The sequence below is a fragment of the Mytilus edulis genome, chromosome 6 (assembly GCF_963676685.1).
Source record: "Mytilus edulis chromosome 6, xbMytEdul2.2, whole genome shotgun sequence".
NCBI lineage: Eukaryota > Metazoa > Mollusca > Bivalvia > Mytilida > Mytilidae > Mytilus > Mytilus edulis.
Window position 1 is genome coordinate 6,277,485 of NC_092349.1, and position 9,462 is coordinate 6,286,946.

A 9,462-nucleotide genomic window follows, 5' to 3' on the forward strand; every position below is an offset into this window, starting at 1 on the left:
ATTTTGTCATGTATCCATCTGCTTCCTTTGTTTAATATTCACATAGACCAAGGTGAGCGACATACATTGTAGGCTCTTTAGATATTCTAGTTATAATTTCACACATATTGATTCTGACTTGACTATTTAATAAGGTATATCTGAAGTTTTTTTCGGAGAAAAAAACTTCGAAATACTAGTTATGATAACTTAACGTCAAACACAACTTTAAATTAGATACAACCTATTTTGGTGTGAATATCGTGGATGGACGGTCAACAAAGTGAGGTGATATTTGTATTTTGAGATTTTTTATTTCAATTATAATCGTATATAATACTAATATGCTTTGACTTAATAATTAACCCTTGGCATTGTAAACAAAGTGTAACAGATGTGTAGCAGTGTCTCCAGATATTGAATCCTAAACTGGATATCAGCTCTTTATATCTTCCTTTGCTTTTATTTTAATTACGATTATTTTTCTTGAGATGTTATGGTCAATGATTTGAAGTTACCAGAATCACTAAATACTGAAAAAAGACTGTTTTTTTCAGGTTTAAGACATGCATATAAGCTTGAATGCACTGACGAAATCTCTATTTTGGAAAGGGAAAGGCAAGGGAATTAAAACGAGAAAACAAACATGTTCGAATCAAATACAAATATTATAAACAGCAACAAAGTCAAGCACTGAGTAGCATATGACCGAGCATAAATTATGGTAGTGGACAAACATATTTACCGACTCAAAATTCTCTTCAAGTTTAGAAATCGATGCAACATCAGTCGATAACAATCAGTTTAAAAAGACAGTTCCAACAATTCACTCGTAAGCTATTGTCTAAGATAGGACATAGATTAACGATCTGAGGTATTAGAGCCCAGGATGACGAAGTATAAAAAAAAAATGAAAGATGAAAAAATTTCATAAAGACCACACCAGACCGTAAAGCAGAAAACAGCCCATTAATGGCATTGGGTATCTGGTTTTTGATAATTTTTTTCTAATAAACAAAAAAGACTTACACGTGCAGTATCAACCAACAAAAGATTGTTTCAATTGTTCAATGTATTCATGATTCCCTAACTACCATTTTTCCCTACAGCACTGTTGTCCTAATTCAAATATCCTAATTAGATTAAGAATAAATATAAAGATAATGGCGAAATTATAGCTGAATGCATTTTAATTTTCGGAAAAAGGGAGACAATTCGATCTCAAATATAGTCTTAATTGTGATTTCTTACGTATACTTTATGTATGACGTTAGTAAAGTCAGATATCGAGAATTCTCTAGTAATACGATGTCAATGATATGAACGATGAAAACTCGATATTGTCAACATCACGATGTATACGATGTGAACGATGTAAACAGAAAGGTATCGGCTCTATATACAACACAAACACGATGTTGACACGATGTTGTTAACATTGCGATGTATGCAATGTAAACGATGTAAACAAAAAGGTATAGACTATATATACAACATAAATACGATGTTGACACGATAATTTTGTCAACAGACTCTATATACAACATAAACACGATGTTGACACGATATTGTTAACATTACGATGTAAACGATGTCAACGATGTCAACATAAAAATACACAATATATGTATATATAAATAGGATAGTAGACATCGCGATGTTGACAAAACATCGTGAACTGGACATACTTCAATATCATACGGTACCTAGCAAGTAACAATCGCTCCATGTACAAATTGATATAGGCTGAGTGCCCTCCTGATTGAAATAAGAACATACCTCTAACTAATCATACTAAACTGGTGAACAAACATTCAAAACTATAAAAGGTATTAGACTTATCAGTGTCTATTTATCATCACAACTGAATCAATAATATACAGTGTTCTCCCCTGGGCCTCAAAGCACCATGCTACCATGATGGTATATTTTCTACCATGGTGCAATTTTGGATGATTTATAATAGAATGTATAGGGGCCATGGTGCTATAGTTTTTGGAGGAAAACCAGTGCTATGTTAATGTCCATGGTGCTATTTGAAAATTCTGGGGAGAACACTGATAGATGGATACATATATAAGACTCGGATTGACGTCCGGTCTCTTATCGACCTCCATTCCTCAAGTCGATGTCCAAATCTGACTTCATAATAAAATAAGATTCCAAATCTACGACCAATTAAATACCCCTCCAATAAACGGCTATTTGTTGTTTTCAAATCAATGTCCCACAAGTATTGGCTTCTCTAATTGATATCCTTTTACAGACTAACCGCAATGAAATCACAGTTTTCTAAACTGGTAGGTGGAACCTAAAAATTGTGAAAGATATATTCTAAATCTTGCAAATACATGTAATAATAATTCTTTTCAATAATTCGCTGTATTTTTTAGTTTTGTCTATTGTTCGAGGCTGTATATTGACCTCTAGATGTCTTTCAATAACATTCAGTTTGGTATTGGGTTGATATCTGATTGTTGTACACGTAATATCGGCGTGGGATTTATTTATATAAATAACAACTATTCGTCAAAGTTCAAATAAGTGGATGTAAGCAATTACATGCAACCATACGGCCTTCACAAATGAGAATACTCCATACTGCATAGTCGGCTGTAAAAGAGACCAACATGTTTATATTGTGATACAGTTTATTATAGATTTATTCAAAAACCTTTCACGACATTATAATTATTTGCATTTGTTATGTTGATTGATAGTGGTATCAGGACTGGAATGAGATCAAATATATATAGTTTTAACTCAACAGTTTTATGGCATATCAGTTGTAGTTGGTTGATTGAAGCTTGCGACATATCTAACTTTGTACATCTTTTTCAGGTCTGCAATCGATATAAAAATCAGAATATGTGGTATGGTTGTCAATGAAGCAACTTTTGGTCTCTCAGCCTAAATTTGATAATAATAGAGTTTTATTTATTAATCAAATAGCAAGACACAATCTGTCAGATTTAGCAATAATACGTATAATTATACGTACTTAAAAATGCAAAGATTTAGATTTCGGTCTTTTGAACATCAAAACTATGATTATAACACTTTTCACCTCTGATCTAGTTCATGTGCATTTCATTAAAAATATAAAACGAAAATGTTTTAAATTTATCTAGAATGACAAACCAGATACAGTTAATAGAGATACGATGATACTTATGAAAATGGAGGTTTGAATATGATTGATACTGAACTTCACCTTAAAGAATCATGAATTAATCGAATCTCAATTGCAGATATTGCCAGATGGCAACATATACCTTCGAAATATTTCCAATGCTCAGGACAAAGTTGCCTAGCAGTCTATATGAATATGGATTATAACAAAGTTGATCAATATTTACTAAATATTCCTTAATTTTTATATAAATGTATTAAAAAAAGATGAAAGCAGGAAGAGGACAGATGGAGGAACCAAAACCCTTTTACAAGTTTAGAAAAGCAAATTATTTAGGGAAATGAACACATTAGATTTGATTACAAAATTCTATGTTTTAAAAATATACATTGATAGATAAATAAATGATATTTTAAATGACATTGGGGCAATATTTCATAAAGTGTGATTGGACAAACAACTGGACAGCTGAGATAACGTCTTACAAAATACAACAACAAAAAATTGTACAATGTCAAAGAGGATTTTGTTAAAAGTAGAGTTAATGTGAAAAATTAGTGTTTGTCAAAAAGTGGCAATTATATCGACATTTCTTTTTTGTCAAATAAGTTATTATAATACAAATTAATTTAAAAAACAGGGTATGAGAGAATTTAGTACTGTTACCATTACACACTGAATATGATCCATAATCATTGTACAGCCCTTTAGATAAAAATAAACTAGGAATGTATCGATGGAAACATGCACAAAGTATACTACCTACAAACAAGTTAATGTTTGGATTGAAGGTAGTAAACAATGATTTAGGAAATACATGTTTTACTGAAGAATATGATTACAATTATTTTGAATCATTTAAAAAAAATACTTTTATTAGATTCATTCGATGTCATTTTTATTACAATGCAATTGTAGATTAAATCATGAATATTCTTACTTTACCTAGAGCTTGGACTTATTAAAGATGATGTAACGAGCAATTGATGAAAACTAAGAAATCTTAAAAGTAAACAAATAAATAAAAAACATTTGGAAGATTTCTGTTTTTGTCAGACTTTCACTTTCTATGCCGGTTTTCAAATTATTACTCGTAGGCAAAGTTGCACTTGAACTTTCGGTTCTACTTATAGCCATGTCAGCTGTACTGGCTGGCAGGCGGGATCATCGGGCACATATATTAGATATCCCAATGATGACTGTGCTCAAGTTTGGTTCCAAGTGAATAAGTAAAGACGTTTTAGAAAAAAAGGTATTTTATATTTAACGAACGACAACGACGGCGACCACGACCCTTCGGATCAGATGAACTCAAAAGGAAAGGAAAACCCAAACTCTAATACAAAATGTATTTTATATGAAAAGTCAAATACTTTACCATGTTTTACTCTTAGACACAGATGTGAACACAGTTGAAGTTATTACACAACTAAGATAGACCTAATTAAATGAATATTCTACTATTGACACTTTTATAGACTATATTATACAATTATTGACTTTTGATGAGGTTGATACAATGATTTATCAACCCCAGAGATGTGATATTCACCAAGGCCAACGGCCGAGGTGAATATCACATCTGGGGTTGATAAATCATTGTATCAACTGATATCAAAAGTCAACAATTGCTTTATTATATGACTCTTTAGTTCTCAGTGTCATTTTCATATTTTTAGATTGTGAAATATATCCTTGGTTAGATGGTATTTTGCCTATTTTGACTGTTTTTATTTTATGCTTGGGTTTGATTTTTAGGCATATTTAATTCTGCATAATTAAAACTAGAAGAATATTGTATCATTTCAATTTTTAAAGAACAAAACATGAACAATATTGAATACAACAGAATAAAAAAACTATTGATCGGCGAGTATTTTTAGAATCCTTTTCTATCAAAATCTTCTTAATTTCCTCATTATTTAACGATGGAAAGCGTTTTTCAGTAGCTACTTCTGCTGCTCCAGCCATACTTTGTTGCGGTAACTGTCGTCTGTTAGATCGAAACGATTTTATGTCGAGAGCGCTGATTGGTTGATATTTATTCGGTCGTCCAATTAAAAACCATTTTATTTATACATCCCTTAAATAGCTAACAAGAATTCCCCGTTTCTATATTTAGGTACACGGACGCTGTTCCAAATCTTATATTAACCTCTCGTGATTTTTGACGCGGTGAATATAATGTTTTATCAAAGAGGATTTCCTATGCTTTTTCTATGAAAATTTATAGTCATATAATAAAAATATTTATCTAGCAATTAATGACAGACGTGTATATAGGACAATTTCACTTCGTAAGACAATTTAAATCTCGAGCGTGTAACATCAGATTGCAAAATGATAAAAACAAAATTATTAAATATCTTGAATTTAATTATAAGCATACTGCATGATCTTAAGAATTGGTTGAAATGACAAATAGTAATAAAAGCGCTTTGAAAGATAAATGTTGTTCGGATATGTTTACCGATACCACCAGTTTTATAAACAATAGTTCCCGCACACCAACACAATTTTGGAGATGTAAAGACCAAGTGTTATCCCACTTATTACTCATGTGACTACACAAAGTAAGGAACCTCATTGGGATTGTCTATATATCATATATCTTCATATTTGTATATTTGGAAAAAAATATGTCGGTAATTTGCCTTTATAATAGTTTGTGTTTAATTCATGTACAACTAGTTGTTAAAGATCGCCGTTTATTGATCTTAAAATTACTTTTTTATTATTTCTGTTGGTGGGTTGATATCTTTTTAACGTTTACCAACATTTGAACGTGAAAACGAGAAACTTAGTTACTTTAACCAAATTGATCAAAAAGTAAAATACTGTTTAACTTTTAACACTATAAATGAACGCACTACTGCTACAATTTGAAACTATTCACTTGTTGTTAGACCTGACATATTTAAGAACTGTCGGATTAACAAGTCCATCTTCTTTTGAAAAAACTTGTATATGGTGTTGTCCATCAGGAGAGATGACCACCACGTTTTTCGTCTTAGCAGCAACAATAAAAACATCATTATCTACAGAAATTCCCAATGGAAAGCTTAGAGCACTTTTATCACTGAATGTCCATTTTATGTTACCTTGAATGTCACAACAGTTTACACTGTTGATGTTATTATTCATGTAGAAAAGCTGATCATCAAATGTTACAATGTACACATGAGACGACATATTGGTTTGTCATATACGTGTCACGGATTCGTCTTCAAGATTGATCGAATACAATCCATTATCGTTCTTATTGCCAGAATAGATTAAGTTATCATCTCTGAAAACATCTCCATAGTTTTCTGTTTCTACGTTTAATGATCTGATAAGTTTTCTGTTCTTTATGTCAATTATGTTAATTTGTTTTGAGTCTTCATGACCCCCAGTAGTGACAGCAATATAATCATCTGTAATGTATGCAATGTTAAAAGCACGACCAATATTTTTCATTTCAAACTCTTGCGAACCATCTGCTTTAAAAACCTTTCAGCTTTCTTTCTGTGTAAAATGGGAACACTTTTTTTTAAACATCAATACCATACTTGGTAATTTTTTTAGTGAGGCATTTGCCTCACTTGCCTCAATGGATGCTACGGCCTTGGATCAAAGAGTACAGTGCAACCTCGTTCATTTGAAAGAGTGCGCTAAATGTCTTTTTCTAACGTTAGTACCAAGTCTTCGATAATTTTTGTTTGTTGGGTTGCCACAGCTTCAACTGATAAAATAAGTGGACTATAACTCGAATTATTCTTCTATCAATGTTCAGATTACAAGCTGTTGTTTTCTTGAAAAAATCGTATGTTATAAATTTCTATCACGATATACTTGGGCACAATTCTTTAGTCTTGTTTTTTAATACTTTTGTGCGAGATGTACAACCAATAAATCTTCTATTTTAAGTGACTTAGTTACCAACAATACGTGTTCCATTAAACCATTAAACCTTAAAATGCAAATGCTGAAAAAAGGTATCCCTAACGATTACAGAAATTGTTGTAGTTACAATAGTGATAAACTAAAATACGAAACATTTTTTGCCACGTTCGAAAGGTAGACGGAAATAATAACACATCCGACCAAATTTTACCTTTTATGTAATTGATTAAGGTCGATAAACCCGTAACAATGACAATAATATGGACAATATCTGGTGGTTATTTGTCTCGTTGACAATCATACCATATCTTCTAGATCTTTATATTCTAATTTAAATAGGAGGTAATTTAATGAACTTCATATTCAATCAAAATGTTGCTATTGCTGTTAACAATGAGCTAATTAAATGCAAATTGTGTCATCATTGGTATGCTAGTGTGAATAGGGGAAAGTAATATAAGACAACAGGAGTCTATAGTCTGGTAATTTTCTTTGGTTGAAGTTTCATTTATTATTTTCCGTTCACATTTTCAGCATACACAGTTTTAATTAATTGAACTGTTGCACATTTGACATCCGGAGCATTTGGTAGCTCTTTTATGTTTTATACCAAACGTGGACTTGCTACTGTAAACGCGTGTTTCCTTTGCTCGTTAGTACATAGTTGACATATTGGCAATCATACTACATTTAATTTTGTTTAAAGCAAGCCAGTTGTTGTAGTTGACTGATACTTTTTCTTTCTAAGTGTCAGAAAGTGAGTTGGTCATCAATTGTTAATCAAGTTTTCGAACCATGATGTCAGCTTGTTTTAGTTAATTGTATATCATTATGCAAGTGATGTTTTATTAAGCTTGTAACTTATTCCATATACATATTAATCTTTCTCTTTTCATGCCCTTATCTTCTATCTTCATGACTCCTTTCCACAGCACATTGTATCACTATCAATTTAGAACAAGAAATTATTGTAACAGGATGATGTTATGATATCTCCCAAACAAATCCCTCATAAACATAAACCTATAAGGATTCTCCCTATTACTCATTCAATTCAATAGAATTTTCAATGTTTTTAAAAATTTTGTATCAGTTGAAAAAACAAACCTGTTCAAGATCAAAGATCAAGGTCATAATTCAACAGTGTCCCTTTGACCTGGGGTAGACAAGAAGTTCCCATGGACATTACTGGAAACAGTGTCCCTTTGGCCGGAGGTAGGCTAGAAGTTCCCATGGACATTACTGGAAACAGTGTCCCTTTGACCGGAGGTAGGCTAGAAGTTCCCATGGTCATTACTGGAAACAGTGTCCCTTTGACCGGAGGTAGGCTAGAAACTCCCATGGACATTTGAATTGCGTATAGTTCTATGCAAGGGAGGTTTGGCTAGCAATTAAACCAAGTTCAACCCACCTTTTTTAAATGTCCCGTACCAAGTCATGTATATGGCAGTTGTTATCAAATATTATTTTATATAAAAATTAGAATTGAAATGGGGAATTTGTCAAAGAGACAACAACCTGACCAAAGAGCAGATAACAGCCGAAGGCCATCAATGGGTCTTCAACGCAGCGGGAAAATCCTGCACCCGTAGTAGGGACTCAGCTGACCCCTAAATAAAAATGTGTGCTAGTTCAGTAAAAATTAACGTCATACTAAACTCCAATACATATAAATGAAATAATATTAAAAAACATACAAGACTAACAAAGGCCAGAGGCTCCTGACTTGGGACAGGCGCAAAAATGCGGGGGGTTAAACATGTTTTGTGAGATCTCAACCCTCCCCTCATAACTTTAGCCAATTTTGAATTAAGAAACACACAGCACAGTAAAACTCAGTTTAAAAGAAGTCCGAGTCCGATGTTAGAATAGGTAACAAAAAGTAAAATCACAAAAACACTGAATTCCGAGCAAAATTCAAAACGGAAAGTTCCTAATCAGATGGCATTGAGTGATGCGTCTTTTCTGTTGCTTTTACACATTTCATATTTTTGGTTTTATATTGTCTTTAATTAATTTTAGTAAAGTTTCTTTTGTACGATTTTCCACTGTGGCAAAACAACTTTTGTTGCTGTGTCTTTCGATTTTGACCTTATTTTTTTTTAAACTACGAAATCAAGAATTCACAAAAATGCAAGTTTTCAATCGACAAAAATCGGTACCAACGAAAATAAATGAATTCACAGTATTAGATTGCATGTCCATTTTTTTCTTAAAAGATATTCCAATACTTCAATAAATATATCTTACTTACAGGATGAAAGCCGAATATACCACTTTGAAATTAATTGTGGAGGTGTCAAGTCGCCCTATAAAATCACTTGGAAGGGAGAAAAATTAATTGACAAAATTTGTACCTGTTAGTAGCAGTATGAGATTGTTTTCCAATACATGTATAGTTAGCATTGATAAAGAGATGAATGAAATTACACAATTAATAAAAATACTATGGATTCATTATTATT